Source organism: Halichoerus grypus, chromosome 5 (genome assembly GCF_964656455.1).
Source record: "Halichoerus grypus chromosome 5, mHalGry1.hap1.1, whole genome shotgun sequence".
In the NCBI taxonomy this organism is placed as follows: domain Eukaryota; kingdom Metazoa; phylum Chordata; class Mammalia; order Carnivora; family Phocidae; genus Halichoerus; species Halichoerus grypus.
The window spans coordinates 22833472-22854339 of record NC_135716.1 but is presented as its reverse complement, the minus strand read 5'-3'; the positions used below and the strand labels follow the sequence as shown (position 1 = coordinate 22854339).

General features: G+C 39.9%; 1 long non-coding RNA gene across 1 annotated transcript in view; it reads right to left on the bottom strand.

Moving 5' to 3' along the window:
- Positions 1 to 736: 736 nt before the first annotated feature.
- LOC144381708 (uncharacterized) overlaps positions 737 to 20868 on the bottom strand; it is a 44254-nt gene continuing 24122 nt past the window's right edge. The window contains exon 3 of the long non-coding RNA XR_013447478.1: positions 737 to 807. This is a non-coding gene — a long non-coding RNA (uncharacterized LOC144381708). The remainder of the gene's footprint in view (positions 808 to 20868) is intronic.

Sequence of the window (20868 nt, the reverse complement as noted above, 5' to 3'; positions counted from 1 at the left end):
AAATTCTTTCAGGCACCAGGCCAGGCGTTCCTTGTGAATTTGACTAGTTGACCCCATAAACACATAGTTTGCTGGCTACATCTCTTCATAAAAGATTACTATTTCTAAAAATTTATCTCTGTAGGTTTGGGTTGCTCTTTTACGGATAACAATCAGTTATCTCTGAAAAGAAAGTGTGCATGTTGTACATATCTTCACCAGCAATGAAGAAAGGTCTCTAGAAGTAATCTCTGCCTCCTTGAGAAGCAGGGACCACTTCCAAAACAATCACCAAGCACAGAGTCTTTGATCACCAGGCACCTGTTCATTTCCTTTCTCCACAGTCTACATCAAGTCAGCCACAAAGCCCATTATGAATGCAGTTTTGAGTTTGTCTGGATGAAGTGGATAGTAATTAGTTCCTTTTACATTTGGTAATTTTGTTAACACAACTCAGTAGGTGTCTTGTTAATTTGTTCATTACTAGGTGGATGAAAATGTGCATCTCTTCTGTGAATACCAATTATTCCTAAATGAGGTAATTTCACCAAGACAGTGAAATTTCCTCATTCTTCCCTGGTTTAAGAATATCACTGCCAAGAATGAACAATTTGAAACAAAGAAAGCTGTGGGAGGTGGAAATGGTGCTCTTGCATGGGAAAGGGGGGTATACCTTATTATTTTGCAATATTAAAAGGAAGCCCATTTCCAGGGTGAATAGGAAGTGAGGAGAAAGAGGCAGAACATGCCTGGGATGGTAGCGTTGCCTCAGCCGCTGGTGGCCCTGGATCTTCAGTTGCTCTTTGCAGAAACCAAAGGGACATGTCACTGTGGAGATACAGTAAGAATACGTGGTCATCTCATCATTTCTGGGCAACTCAGTCACACTCCAGGTTTCTCACCACCAGCAAAACAGGAAAATCAGTTACAAGATCTTCAAAGGCATTTTCAAATCCCACTCCCATCTCCTGCTCAAAAACACTTCTTTCTCAATCAAAGCAGTTACATAACTCTCGGTTTTCAGGTAATTGAATGGGGGGGACGGGGGACAGAAACTAGATAATGTCATGGCAATATTATCTGTAAGGCCAACAAGTTGAATAAGTGTATCTCTAGGCTGAACATGGTAGGGAAGGAAAGGATTCAAATTCCCTGAGAACAGAAACTGTTTCTTCTTGCATTTATATCCCTGGACGTTCCTAGGACACAGCAAATAAATGTGAAGATCCCCATTTCCTCCTAAACAGGTCCTATTGTTTCCCCCCTGTTCATACACATACTCTCTGTGTTGAAAGGCCAGCGAAAATTGAGGTCTGCCCTTCAGTCAATTGAGTTGATACACAATGCAAAATGGAAGGGCTGAGCTGCCCTTCCCTGAGAGCCCCAGTAACTTCTACCCTGTCCTTATTCCCAACCGCATAGGACAGGAAAACCTATCAGTGAGCTTTCAGGACATCTTTGGAGTGGCCCACTAGAGAAATGGGGAGATGTAGTGGCCTGGGGAGCACATAAGCTGCCTACTGCTCATCTCTGTTTCCCTTCCCTGCCCCGGATGCTCTCAAACAACTTCCCCGATATCAACTATAGCATTTTCTCTAATCCCCTTCTCCTTAAGCCAGTATCTGAGATACTCTTTGTTCTTGGGGTACTCAGAGTGGAGTTAGGGTTTATCTCAACATCGTGTTCTTTGTCTTAAGGAGGAAAGACTGTTGTCTTACCAGGCTCTCTCATTTCCTTGCTGTTAGAATTATTCTTTAGGCTACCTTCACTTCAATGAGAGACTAGAAGGGGACATTGACAATATATCCTACTCACCATAGATCAATCACTAAGTGATTAACATAGTGTCTGACATACAGTAGTTGCACATTGAATACTGTTATTTATTCTGGTGATTACTAATAGTTAATAATACAAACAATGATAAATAATCAATAATTCTTGGGTGACCAAAGCATTACCTTCAGTGTTATACATATCTTAACACATTTAATTCTCAAAATAACTATAAGAAATAGGAAACATTATCCCACTGAAGGATGAGAAAACTGAGGCACGATGAAGTAATGTGTCCGAGATCAAACTGTGTAAGTGGCAGCACGATGAATATCTGTTCCCTCTATTACCACAAACTCCCAGAGAACAGGAATTATGTCCTCTTTGTCCTGGTATCCCCCACAATGTGTAGTAAAGAGTCCTGCATTCAAGCAGTGTAGTGTGACTGTTAAGAACTCAGGACTTTGAGTGAGACTACCTGCATCCTAATGCTGACTCCATCACTTGCTGGCTGTGTGTCATTACTTAACACTTCTGAGCGCCAATTGCCTCCCCTTAAAGGGGAGATAACCAACCACAGCACTGTCCTTCAGCACTTTGGAAGACTCACACTTAGTACAGGGCCTGCTCTATAGTAGTCATTCAGCAGGTGTTAGCTATCATATCTCAATGGCCAACCTGGTGCACAGCACAGGAGAGCTCAGTAACTATTCGCTGGGCAAATGAAAGAATGAGTCAATGAATGAATGAGCATGAAATGCCTGCATTCTATTGTTTTCTTCCTGGGCCCTAAGCCCAGAGCTCTGATCACCAACTCTAGTGCTCACACAGCATGGTTGTCAGCTCATGGATCCTGCTCGTCTGTTCACACCTTAAAAGTAGTAGAGCGAACATTGAGCAGGAGGTGTCTTATTCCACCGGGCACTGCTAAAAGCAGGACTGATACAATCTGCACTTTTTCAGTCTCAAACCTATGGGGAGGCTCCTTGGCTTAAACATGGAATGGGGACACGTAAGGGGGGAAAGAGTCCAGATTGAACTCTTTACAATGTCATACACCACAGATGTAGGAAATCTGCTGAGCCCAATGAAACGGGGACACCTGAGTTAAAGACGGGCTCTGGGAGACATCAACTCAGTAAGTTTTCCACGCTGGATGGGAGCCAAGTCCGTGAGAAATTCTGCTGTCATTTTCTTTCACAGCCACTGGCAAATGAGTGTGAAATCTGGTGAGCTGAAGAGACAGGCATGGTGGCAGAGATTTAACATCAGAGTTAAGTAGATGAGACAGAAATATGCTTCAGGACCCAAGAGACCTGAAATATGGAAGACAAAGACCAGAGGCCAGTCCACCCAGAGGCTGGAACACTTAGGAATTGCACTCCTTTCCAAGGAGAAAAGTAAGTAAGCGAAGTACAGGAGGATCCGGCTGAGATGGACGCCATGTGAGGGCTGCTGGATCCGTTTCTCTTGGGTCCTTTCTTACTTTACCGTACTGGAAGACTGCATCTGGCCCTGAATATAAACACCACTTCTTCAGAGGAGCACATGTAGAATGTAACAAATTAATGCTAACACATTCATTTAATTTCCATTTATTGACACATTGTTTTTCATTTTGAGTTTTTTAATCCCCAAAAGGGCTGTTTCATCAGACAGGGAAGAAGACTATCAACAAAGGAGGACGTCTTGAGGATGCTTCTTGGTTGACGCAACAGCCCTGCCAAGACCATGAGGAGGCTTTCATACAGATGGTCTCTGAAACAACATGGTCCCACCACAGAAGTTGGTTCCCATCCTGCATGGCATCTGGTCCTGAGGGGTAGCAGTGGGGGGTCTTTGTGGTAGGTGAGAAGACCTCTTTTGCAAACTACCATGTGACATGATCCTAAAGGGAATCATCTGTGCTTACCAGGATTAGAACAAAACTTCAAGGGAACTTGGGTTTCCTCATTGTAGATTTAAAGACCTCCAAAGAGGGAAGTCCAGACTTGGAATCAAAACAATAAAGCCTACTAAAAATTCATAGAGGCTTCTAGCAGGTAAAACCTCTGCGGGTGCTTGCCATCAAACTTATTTGCCATGATTATTAATGCCTAAACCATACAATATCCCATCAGGAAATTGTGTGTTAATTTCCCTAGGTTTTGCAGATGAATAAATTGGTGCATAAAGAAGATGAGTGAGTTTGCCATAGGCCCTACAGTGAGTCATTGCCAACCCAAGAATTACAACTCTGAGCTCCTGGCTTGCAGTCTGAGCTCACACCTCCAGGATCAATTTCCTTAGATCCACCAGACAATGGCTTCAAAAGCTTTTACAGCAATTAAAGGAGGAGCACTGCCTCCTATTAGGACATACCTACCCAGTTCCCTTTTGGACCTTGGCACAGTTGCTGCCAGTGAGCAGGGAGCAGGAGACATAATTTAGTGCTTGAAGTCTTCCATGTCCAAGCAGACTTCTTAATGGCAGAAACCACACCTTATAAGGAGAAAAGTCTGGGGATGGGAATTCTCCCTGGCATAGCTTGTAAGCAGGAGAGTATGGGTGTGGGGGAGCAAAGAACTAGGCATCTCATTTGTTTGTTCTTGAACTTGAAACTGACATTAACTGAGTTTAACTAGTATTATGCCATAGCATTGTTCCCAAAGTGTTGACCCACAGCTCTGAGAAAATGTCCTTTTCTTCCTTGCAAATATAGGTCATATATTAAGAAGCACTTAAGGAGATGAAAAGAGTGTTCAGAGTTTTTAGCTTCAAATGATGCCCACAGCCAGGGATGTGATGCCAACGGCATTCACAGAGGTTTCACTGTGATCTAGACCAGTTAGGTTCTATGGGAGAAGGCAGGGATGATCACAAAGAATATTTCAAATCTAGTATTTGCCTTCACATTGGTTAAAATAAATGAATATGAAAAACTCAGCTATAAAGCAAAGAGAGGAGACCATGCTAATGAAGATCCTATGAACACTACCATGTAGTCCTTTCTTGGCCAGTGGTGAGGATTGGGGTGGGTGGGGTGGAAGCTGCTCCAGAGTTTAAAGGCTAAATCTGGCAAACTAAATTATTGATACTCTTTTCAGGAAAGAACACTTTTGACTGATCATTCCCTCTAACTCACCTTGTCAACTGTACCTCCAAGTCAAATGGCAAAACCCATTTGTTGAGCACCTACTCTTGTGGCAAGGACTGTACTAGTTAAGTGTTAGAGGGCAGTTTCCATGGCTCTTACCCAACCTTCATCGGATCTGTATGAAGACCTCAAGTGGAAAGCCATTCCCAAAGAGAAAGCCTCAGAGCTGGACTCAGCTGCAGTGGGCATGCCCTATTCTTAGAAAGAGTTCTTGACCAGTCTGAAGACAGGGCGGGCTCTTCATAGCAATGTGAATTTGCAAACCTTGCTCTCCCAGCTGTCCAGACAGCACTCTAATCTTTGATCATGTCAGTTTAAGCACCAGCAGGGTTTCAGGGAGGGACAGAGACTTCATATCATACCACAAACAAGGTTGTTTTTTTCTTTATAAGAAAATCTAACTTCTCATACATCACGCCAATACTAACTTACTCTGAGACCCCTAGAAAGCAACTGTCCTCAAGACTATTTTATGAAACTGCCTAGAACTGCCTTGCTTCTGGGATTTTTAAGTAGACCAGCCAAGTTTAAAAGTTTTATTTCAAAAGGTTTTAAAAGTACTTACATAAGCTGAGATGAGGAGTTTTGATTTGGTATTCACTGGGAATAATTTGGGGGAAGAAATACATGACTCAACTCCAGGTACGCCCCAGGACCACATCACCCTTTGAGCTTTCTGCAGCAGATGGATGCCTTTCTGCTCCGAGGCCTCAGAACCATCCAACAAGGCCTCCGCAATAATAGCCGGGCAAAACTTTATCAAAGGAAGAAGCAAAAAGGCCTGACACATGATGCTGCCAGCATTTCAGCAGCCAGGTTAGCTTTGTTCTAATGCCATTCTGTCAGGTTTAACAAGCAGATATTAAGAAAAGTTTATAGAGACTCGAGATGAAAGGTTGTCGGTGGAGATGAGAGCTGCCAGCGAGCACCTCGAATCACAGCTGGGTGTAGACTCTGCCGCAACTGGCTGAGAGAAAAAGAGGTTTGATATGGGAGCAGCTGCTTCCAACCCCTGCTAGAAGCAGGGCTTAATCATCTGGCACCCAGGAGTCTGGAGCTCCACCTGGACAGAAACACAACTGAGAGTGTTCTGGGTGTGAGCCTCATCATTAGATTAGAAACAAGTGATGTACTTGCAGAAATTGGGTCCTTCGCTGGTCCTGACCTGGTCTGACATTTCGTGTCTGGAATGCTTTCACCAAAGCATGGAAGGACAGTGGAAGCAAGAAATAAGGAAGAGGTTCAAGAGGGAGATTAGCAATTTTACTTAAGGGCATGGGGTGGGCTTGAGAAAGGAGGGGAACTGGAAAATGAAAAAGGCTTGTGTGTTGCCCCAGGAAAGGGGCATTTTAGAGCAAGGTGATTATGTCCTGGCATGCAGGGCAAGCCGATTTGAGCTCTCTTTTATCAATTTTCAGTCATGCTAAATTCTTCCTGAGTCCACATTCCTTTCAACGGAGTGCTTTTTGAAATGTGGATGAGTGGAGATGCCTCAGAAGGACTGTGTGTCATCAGTACAACGAAGGTCAAGTTTCAATCTCCGTGCAATAATGCTGTAACTCACCCATTTGTGCCCTCTTTTTGCTAAGTCCCATTTCTGCAAATGAAAATCAGTCTGAAAATAATTATCATATTAGTTTATTTAAAAAAAAACCCTCGGTTTTTCAAAATAATGACTCCTCTTCTAAATGTGTAGATGTCACTTCTATTTCAGCCATGTATCTTTTTCAATGAAGGCTGTTAATGCCTTCTTTTTGAGAAAAAAAAAAAAGGAATTATAAATAGCAGCTATTCCATCCAAAATCATTAAAAAACCCTTTCACATATCTGCCAGCAATGATGCAATAATGCTTGCACTGAGTGAGCGAGCACCTTCTATCTCGAATTACAAATGTATTTTTCTTTTATTGAGGTGAAATTCACGTAACATAAAATTAACCATTTCAAAGTGGTATTCAGTGCATTCACAATATTGTGCAACCACACCTCTATCTAGTTCCAAAAAGTTTTTAATCACCCCAAAAGGAAACCCTCTCGCCATTAAACTGTTACTCTCCACACTCCCCCAGCCCCTGGCACCACTGTATTTTAGAAGATTGTTTGTTCATACATTCTTTGTTGTGGCAGAGTAAGTATTTCTATTCCCATTAGAAAACCAGTCATGTTGGGTTAAGGTCTTTCTCAAGATTCGATCACAATTAAGATCTCGGGTTTTGAAACAAATGCTCTCAGAGTTGATGTCTCCACCACTCCAGGAACGCATTACGTTGTTCCATGCTACTATGGTCAGAAGCCAAGCTTTTGACAGGCTTTTAAAACAATTACCACTGTTCCTTTGTGTAGGTAGTGGGTTTTTCTTCAAAACCCAATGATAAACCTAAAGTTCATTTCCCTGAAACATCTTTGAGATCTCCAACTTACAGGCGAAGAACACAGGTAACCCCAGCGTTAAGCGCTCTTCCAACCAACAGATTTAAATCAGGCGGACAGACTGAAAATCAAACCCTGAGCATCCAGTCCAGGCCTCTTCTGCTGCTCCGGGACTCTCACGCATGCACACTGATTTCCATTATAATCCCCCTATTTTTAGTTACACATAACTTTTAAAGAAGTTTCTCTTGGAAAGTGTGAGGGTTTTCAGCAGTTATTTTTGTGATTCCTGAGAAGGAAGACCTAGCTTTTTCCACCTCAGAAATGCCAATTTTTTTTTTTCTTTTTACATCTGACTCAAACAGCTGAATTGTAACATGCCCTAATTCCTTCTCATGTGGCGCCTCTTCATTCAAGGAGAGCAGTTTTACTTAATCCAAAAGAAAAAAAAAACTCATTTAAAAATAATTTTCTCACATGCACAGTGAAAAAAATATTGTCTAATAAGGTTCATTTACATTGTTACCTGAGGCCATGGAGAGTTGTGCAAAAGCACATTGCATAATTCCTCCAGGCTGTTAGTAGGTGTATTTTTCCCCCATAAGTAGAGAAGAGAGCATTTTCAAAGAGATCAGGATGCCAAAAGAAAAAAAATATCTTATAAAAACGCTCATACTGATGCAATGGAGAGTTTTTCTCTGTCCTCTGTATTTGGATTTCTATTTTTAAAACTCGATTTAAAAAAAAATCACTGCTGCAAATATCATAAAATATAACAGTACTGATAAGACCTACTCTACACTGAAAAATCCTGGGTATGTGTATTCTGTAAAGATGTCTACCTCTGAGTTCTCCCCTTTCCCATTTCAACTTAGAGATTCCCACTATTACCCTTGAAAAAAGATGCCAGAGAATATTCTTCCCAGGGATGAAGAGAGGGCCCTGATGCTGTGGCTAATTGGGAGTTCATTCATTCAACAATTATTTTTAGCACTTATTCAATTATTCCTCTTACTTCTCAAAATTTCCTGTGGAAAAGATGTACCTGGCCTTTCCCAAACCAGAAAACACCATCAGTACTTTAGCAATAGCAAAAAGGGATTATTCCATAGGTTTAAAGATTGATTAACCCATACTGAGGTCCCAGTAGAATTATGGAACTATATGACTGGTTAATCCATTTGTGCAAAAATGTAGTACATCTGAAGCCCAACATTGCAAGTTCTAGCCCTATTTACACATATCAGTTTCTTAAATATTCCCTCACAGAGTCACTGCATGCACCCACAGACCTAACTTCTACTCCGACACTCTTCTCTCAGTGGCCACAGGGCAGTTGTGAGTCAGAGCGGGAAGACAAGCATTGATCCATCTATTCACATATCCACCATGCACTTGTTGGTTGGGAGACCCACAGTACTTTCTTATACCAAAGACAGAAGTCTTGTTAGCATTAGAGTAATAAGGAAAAAGAGAAAATTGGAATGCAAGGAGACCTATTAAGTAGGTTAATACTCAAGTATTAACCAAAATCTCTTCATAATGTACAATTCAAAAACTCCAATACCTGCATCAACTCTTATGATTTATAATAATCCTAGGGAGGTCACAGGTAAGCATTATTATCCTCAGTTTTTCTGCAGAAAGATTTAAATGAACTTCCCCTGCCCTAATTCACAGAGGTGGTACAAGGCAGAGCATAAATTTGAATCCAAATCTTCTGAGTGTCAATATTTGTGTTCTTTACCTTGATCCTGATCTATTGCCTTTAAAAAATAATGTCAAGTCACTCATTGCATTCGTTCCATAAACATTTATTGAGCAGCCATGAATATTCTCAGTGCTGTGCTAGGCAATGTGATTCTGTGAGAGGCAAGTGAGACCCAGTCCTTAAATCAAGCAAATGTGTCAAGTACACAAAAAACCCAGAGAAGAGCATCATGATTACCACAGAAGAAGCCCAAAATTTAGTGGTGGATCAGAGAAGGGAAAGACCATGACTATGAGGAGAACGTCTCAGAGGAAACCGATCAGATCTGCTGAATCACTAAGGGGCAAGTGAAGATAAGAGAGAAGGACACAGTGATAGGAAATAAACAGCAGATTCAGGGTCAGTGCAAGATGCTTGTTGCTGGTGAAAACATTAACTGCTATGAGTGTCTTGCTCACTGCTGATCTCTAGAACCTTCTCCAGGAGTGTTCACTTTCTCCTGAAGCAAAGCAAGGTTGTATCATCTCTAAATCAGCCTTTTGAAGTATCTGCATCCTTAAATATTAGTGTATTTCTCACAGAACTGACTGCTCACAATTGAAAATTTGGTGTTTTCTTGGTGTGTTTAAGTGTGATGTGTGTGAAGTAGGGAATCCAGGATCATTCATGTTGTTAACTGATAGTAAACATATTAAATGTGCCAAATACATATAGAGACTTGGCGGGGTAAAGACAGAGACAAGATTATGTTTTCTCCATGTGAGGTGGAGCAGAGTAGAGAAAACTGCCTGTCTCTTCTCTAGACAGTTTTGGCAGCTGAGAGACCACCTTCAAGAACTTTTATCATGGGATGAGAATAAATGCATGACTGCACCACAGTATGGTGTGGTAGCAGCCATCCTGCAGTGTGACACACCTGCTTGAATATGCCAGGTATCGAGCCTGGGATGGAAGGGAGAGCTGATCTGGGAACCTCGACTTAGAGGTATGACTTGCAAAACCTGGCAGTGAGCGTGAGGAGAGAAGGAGACAGGGAAACACACAGAACCAAGAGGACATGTCAAAGTCCCTAGTGTGAGTGAAGGTCAGTCCTGAGAGGAGCCTGATGGCCCTAGGGAAGCCCCTACAGTTTGATCTGTCTTTAGGGCCATTCAGTCATGCCAACTTTCATCCATTCGTCCTTCTTTACCCCCTTCCTTCTCTACTTGTTTTGATATGGTTTTTGTTCACAAAGTAGACATGTAAGGTCCCTGGGCACGGAGTCTTCTTTCAAACAAGAATCCTATTGCAAATACATAGCATATTTTTTAGTTCAAGGAATTCTCTAAAAATTTCATCTCTTTTCCCTTCACCTGAGGGCAATTTCTGTGGAATTTAACCAGATATTTGAAGAACTCTTGGAAAGAAAAAACAAAAAAAAAACAAAGACCCCCAAACCAGGGTTTTTCCATATTGCCATAACCCTCACTGTTGCCATTACCCTCAAAGGCCAGCATTATAAATATAATATAAATATAATTCTGGACTTAACTCATTGTTTAAGAATGGAGTCTTTAATTTTCAAGTGTCTTTATAACCATTTATTTATATACATTTAATTTAATTATGTACATTTTTGGTGTGTATGTATGTGTCTGTATATATATTATTTTTTAAAAATCTGTGCATGGATTATTCCCTGACATGAAGTATTTCTCCTGATACATTTGTTCCCTCTCCCATATAATCCTTTACAGAAGTCACAGCAAAGGACTACTATCAATAAAAAAGCAATTGGTATTTTAAGCCATAAAAAAAAAAAAAAAAAAGCAAGCAAAGTTTTTGCCCAGTGTGTCCTTTCAGGATGAACTTTGATGAGATTTCATCAAAAGGGGGAAAGTACTGCCAATCAACCTGAAAATCAGCATGTCACTGCCGTCAGCATGAGCCAAGGACACGGAGCTTGTAACAGCAGACAGGATGGCCGAACCGCTGAAGCACTGATTTAGGAGGTGCAAAAGACAGGGTTTTTCCTGCAAGTTTCCAGACTGCAGCCTGACCAGCCTGCCTGCCGTTCATCTGCCACACCCACTATGAAGTGGCGCACGTAAACACACACAGGCAGAGTCCTGAGAAAACCATAACACAGGAGTCATTTAGCAAGAAGGCAGCCCTTGTCCAGGACCCTCGTGCCTCAGTTACCCATGTCCAGAGAGAGAGAGAGGAAGAGTGTGACAGGATCAGCCAATCCCCCATTACATTCCATGTGGTGATAGGTTCTGCATGGTGTATGTTGACACACTGGAGTCCCTGAGCTAACATGAAATGTAGCTAGAAATAGCTGAAATTATTATTTTGATAAATAGTATTTCTAAATGTTAAAACTGGAAAGGAATGAGTTATTTTAGGTTCTCTTTGGATGTGTACCCCAATTATGGTCATCATGTTTAATATGATGGTAAGGGGTGGAGGGGCACCCAAATCTTTGAAAAGTTTTTTTTTAAAGCAGGAAACATATGATTTTCTTGACTCATCTCTATTTTTAAACCCCAAAGTACACATTACCCATTTGCTGCAAAGATGAATCACTGTGGACATTTCATTTTCAATGAAAGTTCCTGTATCTAAAACTTAGGATTGGTTCATCAGCAGAGATAGCACAGTACTCACAAGCAAAATAAATACCCAAATATAAAAAGGGAAGCAAAATGTATTTATAAAACTTGAAACAGAGGTTTTACTAGTCTTTAGAAAAGAAAGAGAAAAACAAAAGTAGGAAAGAATAAAAAGAAAGAGAAAATAATTTCCTTTTCTGTCTAGACATCAACAAGTATGCTGAGAACCTATTAAGTATTCGGTATGGCTTTGTTGCCAGAGAGAGCTGAGTTCATAGCTTGGCCCTCAGACCTAACAGTTATGTGACCTTGGGCAAATTACTTCTTCTCACTGAACAGCACTTTCCCCAAGGCAGTTATATTGCTTATCCCTTTAATGAGGCTTATCTGAGACCATATTAGAATATAAGCTCCAGGAGAACAAGACCTCTTGTCCATTGCTGATTCCTCAGCACCAAGAACCAGACTTGACACATAGTAATAGTAATAACTGATAGCAGACATTTATACGTGCCAGATCCCGTTCTAAATGTTTTACACATTTCAACCCATGTAATCCTCACAACCCACGGGATGGGTAATATTATTGTCCCATTTTATAGGCAAGGAAACTGAAGCACTGAGAGATGATTAAGTAAATTACCCACAGTCACACTAAACAGATGAGCCAGGATTGGAATGTTGCCTCTCAAGTATTATATAAGAAGTAGACACTCAATAAATATTTGTAGAATGAATTGATGAAACGGCATATGCAAAGTACCTGGAAAAGTTCAGCCACAATGCTGGCACTCAACAAATAACTAGTTGACTTTCCTTTTATCTTTGTCTTCACCTTTGGAAGAACAGAAGGCATATTATTATGCATGGTTTCTGCCTCAGAGATCTGCCATCTTATTGAGGAAATATGAACAAAAAGGCAACTAGAGAATTACATGGGAAAACATTTTAAATTAAATTGTTTGGCATAGACCAGTGGTCTCAACTGGCAGCCATTTTGCTACCCCAGAACATTTTGATTGTCACAACGGCGGGGGGGGGAGGGGGGGGCAAGGGGTGTGCTACTGGCATCTAGTGGATAGAAGCCAGAGGTGCAGCTGAACATCCGTCAAAGACAGAACAGCCCCCTTAACAAAGAATCATCCAGCCCAGATATCAACACTACTACAGAGCTTAAGAAACCCTGGCTTAGCCTACAAGGGCTATAGTCATTTTAAGGTGAGAGACAGAAATGCCCAGAAGCTAGAAGAGTTAGAGCAGACTTTGTTGATATGGTAAGACTTTGTCGGGTAGTATGACTTAAATAGATGTGGAATGGCATGCTGAGGGAGGAAGCAAAGCCTCCCTCATCTTTTAGCTGTGTTTCTATGCACTAGGAAATATCTACACATTATACATTTCCATTCGGATAAAGACCAAGATGAACTTGTTAATCCTAGCATTAGTCAGAAAGGTTTCGCCTATGTTCACACTTAGAAAAACGGCAATCACAACCAGAAATTACTGGCATTACAAGTGAATGGGTGACACTTTTATAAACCCAATTAATAAGAAGATACTTCCTTTATTCTTTTTATTCACAGGTTTGACAAGAGGCTTAACCGGACACAATGTAGATACTGACACATGCGTCTTCTCTACTTTGAATAAATCACTTAGCAAGGGCTCCGGCTGGATCCTGAGATGAGATTTAGACATGCCAGATCATGTGTAATCAACAGGTAGGACTGACCACAATACTCACCTTCCCTAAAAACCTTTTTGCATGTGCTCCCCAGGATTCTCCTGAAAAGGGGTGTGTCCTAAAGGAGTCTGACCAGACCATCTTGACCCAAAACAAAGCTTCAGTCTTTGAAAGGAAATGGTGTGTGTTAATGTCCACAATACCTTGCTATCAAATCCAGCCAAAACAAACCCCACCTGTCAATCCCAGGAAGGGGATACGGTAAAGTTACGAGTACAAACTCTGGGATCAGGTGCCTGGATTATATTCCAGCTCTGCCACTTATTCGCTATATGAACTTGGACAAGATACTTAACCTTTCTGAGGCTTCATCTATGAAATTTGGTTAATAGTATATAATAATACCATGTAGATTGACATGAGGATGAATTAATTAATTGACATAAAAGGCTAATTTACAGTGCTTGACACATGGTAAGTACTCAGTAAAGGCCAGCTAATTATTGTTGTTCAGGAAAGGGAGGTATAATAAAGATTAAATTATCTGATGTACTAACACTTCTGTAAAGTATCTCAGCCTAACCTGTATTGATTGAGGTTTCCTTCAACAGATAGTAATACAAAAGATAATATATGGTTCTTGCTTATCCCACCACTGGTCACTTCTTATCTTTGGTCCATTTAGGGTGTCTCACAATCCACAAAGGGACTTCTCTGTAACGTCATGCACTGGGCCCCAAGAGGACTTCCAGCTGTTCTTCAGGGCTTCTTTCTGGGTACTGAAACTTCTTGATAAGTGAATGAATGCAAGAGGGCAGTGCTATTAATATGCTATAATACGATCTCATCATATTCACAGATTATTCACAGGGAACTCAGATTATTAATATGATGCATAAAGCCATGTTTTTTTCTCAAAAGCAAATCTGAAGATAGTAAATTATTTGCCCAAGGTCATACTAAAATAAGAGATGGAACCGAGATTCAAATCCCCTTGCTCCAGCTCTGACGACCAGGCTCTTCCCACTGTTCTATTTAGTCTAGCTGACTACACACTGGGCTTCAAGAAGTGCCCAATTCCATTAAGACCTATAGTCTCTCAATTAACAGAATAAAAATGTGTTAATTATTGTTGTATTCCTGAACACTAACTGGGTGGAGACCACATCCAAAGTAATCAAATGTATTAAGCAGGATCTTTTGGTTACATGTGACAGTAACCCTACTCACACTGGTTCAAGCATAAGAAGGAATGTATATGGGCTTATATATGTAAAAATCCCAAACACTGAACTTGTTTCAGGAGGCACAGCTTGATACAGGTCCTCCAATTATGCAATCATTTTTCTGCCTGTCCCTCCATTGCTGATTTTTGCTTTCTCTATACTGGCATGCTCCTCAGCTAAGTATTCACCGAGTGATATAGAGATTTCTGTTCATTCATTCATTCATTTGTCCATTCAAGAAACTTTTAGTAAGTACTAGACATAAAGGGCTACAAAATCTCCAAGTGGAAAGAATGGAGAGATCACTTTGAAGAACAAGTCTTAAGGGGAGATGACATAGTTGATGTTTATCACATAAAGGCAGCATTATCCTTCCTCTGGTTTCAGATGGCAAACTGGAGAGAAGTTACAGAAAGATTGAGAACATAGGCTCCTGGACCCGTGTCAGCAATTTTACCATCACAAGGTGGAGAGCCTGCCTGTGAGTGGGGTCAACAGAGAGGAAAAGAGAAGAGAAATGAAGAAAAAATATCTCCTCATGAAGTCATTTGAGCTCCTGAATCCAGTCACATCAAAAATCAGGTCTATTCTTGGATTTTTCACTAATATGAGATTTTATTTATCTTCCCTTTGCTTAAATAATGCATTTGGGCTGGCTGGACTGAGTTTTGTACTTGTAAATAAAAGAATACTGAAGAGTACAAGAACCATATGGGTCCCAGTTCCTAGAACAATCCCTGGAACACAGTAAGCACTTAATAAATATGAATGGCATGACTGATCAAATGGTTTAAACAACATAAATGTGTGAATGATCAAATGTTCCAAACAGAGCGTAAACAGTATAGCATAATCTCGAGAAGGTCCCTCCACCACAAGAAATTCTCAGCCAAATGCTGGGAAAATTTTAAGTCTCAATGTTTTAAAGAGATCTCAAACATCAATAAGAGATTTATAGTCAATTGGGGCACCTGGGTGGCTCAGTCTGTTAAGCCTCTGCTTTGGCTCAAGTCATGATCTTGGGGTCCGGCTCTCTGCTCAGCAGAAGGTCTGCTTCTCCCTCTCCTGCTGCCCCTCCCCCAATCGTGCGTGCTCTCTTTCTCAACCCCCCAATAAATAAATAAAATCTTAAAAAAGAGAGAGATTTATAGTCAATGAATTGGGAGGTCCTTTCCAATCCTGGTATTCTATGATTCTGTGTTTTCAGTTCCTATCCAGATGAAATTTGGATAGGTTTGGATTTCACATTTTCTAAAGGAAAGTAGCTTGCCCCATTGGAAAGAATAGCATATTCAGATTTATCTCCATTCCATCATACTAACCCTTGCTTTAAGAGAGAATTGCCATCTACCAAATAATTGAGTAAGTGATGCAGAAGGACTCGTTACTGACATTCAACAGAGAGTTTTGCCCCTTTATTTGCTTCTCTTTTAATGCTTTGATATATGTCATGGTTTTGTCTAAAACATTCCTGCCTGTTATTTGTGCTTTGGGTATTTATATGCAATAAATAGCCTTTAATATGAAAAAATAGCGATTGTGTGAATGAGAACTACTGAGACAGATGGGCCTACAGCAAACACATTTGGCCGGTTGCAACACAGAATTTCATCTTTAAGAAACTGCTATAGAACTCCTAAGATGTACTGCACTGTGATACAATCCAGATAAAATGGAGGGAATTGGCAGTGATGGATGATGGAATGATTGTTCATCTATTCAATATATGACATTTGCACCCATAGATTTATCTCCCATTTGAGGAAGGTAATCAGTTCTATCACCATGTTTATCATTTGCCTTGCCCTAGTTACCTCCCATGCACAGGTCTACTCCCTACTCCCAGGTATGTATGATGTTATCATCCTATATGCAAAGTGGGTTTGACATGCTCCATAAGCTGCACATGAAAAGGAAAGCAAATATAGTAACCTGGATGGAATCTTAACGTTGATGTTGTATACAGTTAATCTGCTGGTGTTTTTTTTATTATTATTATGGATTTGGATGTGACAAAGAATTTTGAGATTGATGTGAATGGATATAAGACAGAACTCCTTTATGAGACTCATAGTAATCCATGTAGTACCTGTGGATCTTGCCATTAACTACATTATAGTAAAAAAAGAATTATTTAATAACATTTTTATTTTATTTTATTTTATTTTTGCCCTACATGCAAATCGCTTCACTGTATGGTTCCCAGCAAGCAACCATGTTTTATCATGGGAAATTGTGGCATTTAGAGTGCTATAATTAATAAGGCTGAGATTTGATTTCCTATATCAATTTCAAATAAACTTGAACCCATCTCTTTGGAGAAAACAATCGTCTAATAGGAATCTCCTATAGAAGGATGGTGCCAGGTCTCTCAAAAGAATGCAGATCAATCAAAGCAATCAATAAATACATATCGACTCCCTATATCCTCAACAATTAACACACAGAGAAGGAAGTTTCAAAGAGAAAAAGGCACATGGGTAAATAAGGAAGCCTTTATGTGTCATAAGGAAGATGCAAAAATTCAGTAAATCTGTTTTCTGTAGATGGAGCTACTTGTTAACAACCCGCTTCCTCAGAATACTGAGAACAAAGAGAAATTCTTATAAAAATCTGGGGAGAAAATCATCAGCCAAGCACTTTGTTTTGAGTGCTCCCTATGTTCTAGGCATGTGAGCTATGAAGATGATTAAGACATTGCTGTTTCCTGGTGGCGCCTGGGTGGCTCAGTCGTTAAGCGTCTGCCTTCGGCTCAGGTCATGATCCCAGGGTCCTGGGATCGAGCCCCGCATCGGGCTCCCCGCTCAGCGGGAAGCCTGCTTCTCCCTCTCCCACTCCCCTGCTTGTGTTCTCTCTCTCGCTGTGTATCTCGCTGTGTCAAATAAATAAAATCTTTAAAAAAAAAAAAAAAAAAAAAAAAAAAGACATTGCTGTTTCCTAAAATTAGCCCACAAAGAGGGAAGGCAAAATAATACACTAACATATGGTAAGTTGATCTGACAACGTTAGGCACTGTTATCTGAAGGTGACATACATGGGATTAGGATTCAGATTGGCTTTGGATTTTTCCATAGCAACACAGGAGAGAAGTGATTAAAATCCCCAAGATGATGGTGAATGGCAGTGTCAGGATTGGTGGCCACACATGATGTAGAAGGCATCCAGGCCTGACTAGCAAAGCAGAAGGCTCTTGGCTAGTACTCTCCAGTGCTAATCAAAGTGTGGTATGGGGATGGACATCAGCACCACCTGGGAACTAGTTCCAAATGAAAGTTCTCCAGTGCTACCTCAGAATATATGAATCTTTGAGGTTGGGGCCAAGGAATCTGTACTGTAATGAGTCCTCCAAGTAATTCTGATGACTGTGCAAGCTTGAGAACTACTGCTCTGGGTGATACTTCCTTAGGGAGATAAAATCGATGGAACATCTGATGCATGTGAACAACTTATGGAGATAATCAGACAATTGCTAAAGACATTGAGGATGAATTAGAGATAAGTACCATGTAAAGGAAATTAAGAAAAGGATAACAAAAGGAAATCCTTCAATCCAGGGAAAACAAAATGTTATACAACAATGGTTAAGTAACCATAGTTTACTGTATAATTCAGATGTGAATCACACACATAGCCATAATCATGTAAATAGTAAATATTGATGTAAACAACATTACAATGTAACTATGCTGGGAGGCATGGTAGGTTGTTATGTGTGGCGATTGGGTGGGAGGAAAACATGGAACCTCTATCATCTGCAACAGGAAGTCCTTTGGTAGCACCTGAATTTAAAAATCAATTAGGAGCAATATATATCCATGTTATTTAGAGATTTTTAAGTTAATACTAAGAGAATCAACTGAAGGAGATGAAAATGATTGGCTTTCAGACTGGGGAATAGAGGAGCTGAAGTTTTTTCATAGTAAATCTTGCAGAATAAGTTGACTTTTTATAGTTTGTGCATGTTTAACTTGGATAAAAAGTAAAATCAAAACAAACAAAATTAAACATTCCCTCTCCTATTAGAAGACACTCTCCCAGCTCTTTGATAATCATGATCTCTTCTCTTACAGCACTTACTATCTAATCCAGGGTCAGTAAATTTATAGACCTACACTCCTGTTTTCATAAATAAAATTTTATTAGAACTTAGACATGGTCATTACTTTACATATTGTCTATAGTTTTTTTTTCATGCTACAACAGCAAACTTGAATAATTCTGATAGGCCATATAGCCTGCAATGCTTAAAATATTTACTATCTGGCCCTGTATAGAAAAAGTTTGCCAACCCCTGATCTAGTCTACCCATTTAGCACCTAAAACAATAGCTGAATTTCTGTATTTTGTTTTCTCTACCAGAAAGCACTCAATTCTTACAACAAACATGCTGGTTAGGTAGTATTATATCACCAATGGAACAAAGGCTCAAAATTTAGGAAAACAGACCAAGGTCAAATAGCCTTGGTGGAGCTAGGTTTCAAGCTGAGCTCTGTCTGAAACCAAAGCTCATATTCTTTCCACTAGCATGGTGGCTGGTGGTCTAATCAGCTCTTTGTGTAAGCGTAGCTTGCTTTTCCTAGATATGAGCTCTATTTAGGGAAAGAACCATGTCTTAATCATCTGCATATCCCCTGTGCCTGGAACACAGAAAGCACTCAGAACAAAGTTCTTGATTAATTATAATGAAGATGAAAGCAAAAGGACCATTCATAATTCTCAAAGCAAATTCCAGGTATTGAATGCGACTGTAGTGATACTGATTATTCTATTTTCTAGAGGACTAAAATATGCCCTGAGCTGTTTTTTAGTTAAAGCTTTCAGAATAAATAAAGCATTACTGTCTGGAAGAAGTCACACATGAAGGTATCAATGATGCTCATTCATCTTCTTGTGGTAAAGCTCAGGTTTCCTGTTTTGCATTTGTCTCAATCTAGACTGGAAGCTCTCAGAGGCAGAGGTTTCATGTTTATGTGCCCAGGAAATTCTGGGCACCTGTGTTGTTCCATGACTAATTGCTAAAAATAAATGAGTAATAATGCATTGTTGGTGTGAGGTTTGCTTCATGTCCTGAAATGTATTCTGAAAATACTGATTATGAACTTTCTTTAACCAACTGAGTCTTCCAAAAGCAGAAACCTGGTGAGAATTACTCAAGGGAAAATGACATTATTGTTTTGATTGGATAATTTCTTATGACTGATATATAACTAGCTATGTACACTGTCAACACTGACTTGAGTAAAAGCAATGCTGTTTTTCTTTAAAGTGAATAGGATTATTGAAAAGAAGAATTCATGGCTTGGAAGGAAGCATAGAGTACATCTATTCTCACCATCTACCCCCATTACAACATTTCCTAGCTGCTATCCAGCTTGTACTTGAAAACCTTGCCGAAAGAGGTATCTCCTACCTGCCAAGAGGGTCGATTCTCACTTCACTTCATTTGTTCAGTCATTCAAACATTTTAAAGTATGCCTTCGATGTTAGAATAGGTTTAGACTCTATGTTATTCGCTTATGTAAGGTTGAAAACTGATACTTCCTCAAAGCTCATGAGTCTAATCCATCCTCTCTATATCATCCTTCGAGTATTTTTAGGGAATGTCATCTTACTTGGGCAGTCTTACCTCTTACCTTACATCTCCAATTCCTGAATCCACCACTCATATGACATGATTTTTTGTCTTCTGCTTCTCCACTCTAGTTTGTTTATACTCCTCCCAGAATGGTATCACCAAAATTATTGCTCTAAATGTGATCTGAGCGGTTAAAAGACAGTCTAGCTCCTGTCTTTCCCTTTATCCATTATAGTTGTTAATACAAACTTAATGTGCATACATGTTTTGGGCAGTAAAATATTAACATTTGCCCCTATTAAACTAATCATTAAATCTAAGGCCCTTAAATCTTGTTCAAGTGGACTGCTTCTATATCACACTCCTCCTATCCTGTATTTATGGGGTTGGTTTTAGGAACCTAATCTCATTGTATTTAAATATATTAACTTCACCTTGCTATATTAACTCCAGTTAATTGTTTAATTTTTAAAAATTAGTGAGATTCTGGGCTATAGAGATGATAGACAATGTTTTTGCCCTCCAGGAGCTCAGAGTCAGGTGATAATGATGAATAATTTAATAAAAAATTATAAAACAGGATAAGTGCTGTGGTTGGTGTAAATGCATAGTACACTGATAATATACTTAAGGGATGCGCAAACCTTTGCCATTGTTGTTGCTGTTATTATGGAAATCTGTAAGGGAGAAATATAAAAAGACAAGACTATGAAGACTCCTCAGAAGAGGTGATATTTAATGTGTGTCTTGAGTAGAAATTAACCAGGCTAAGAACAGATAAAGAATGTTCTAGATTATGCTGTTCAACACATTATCC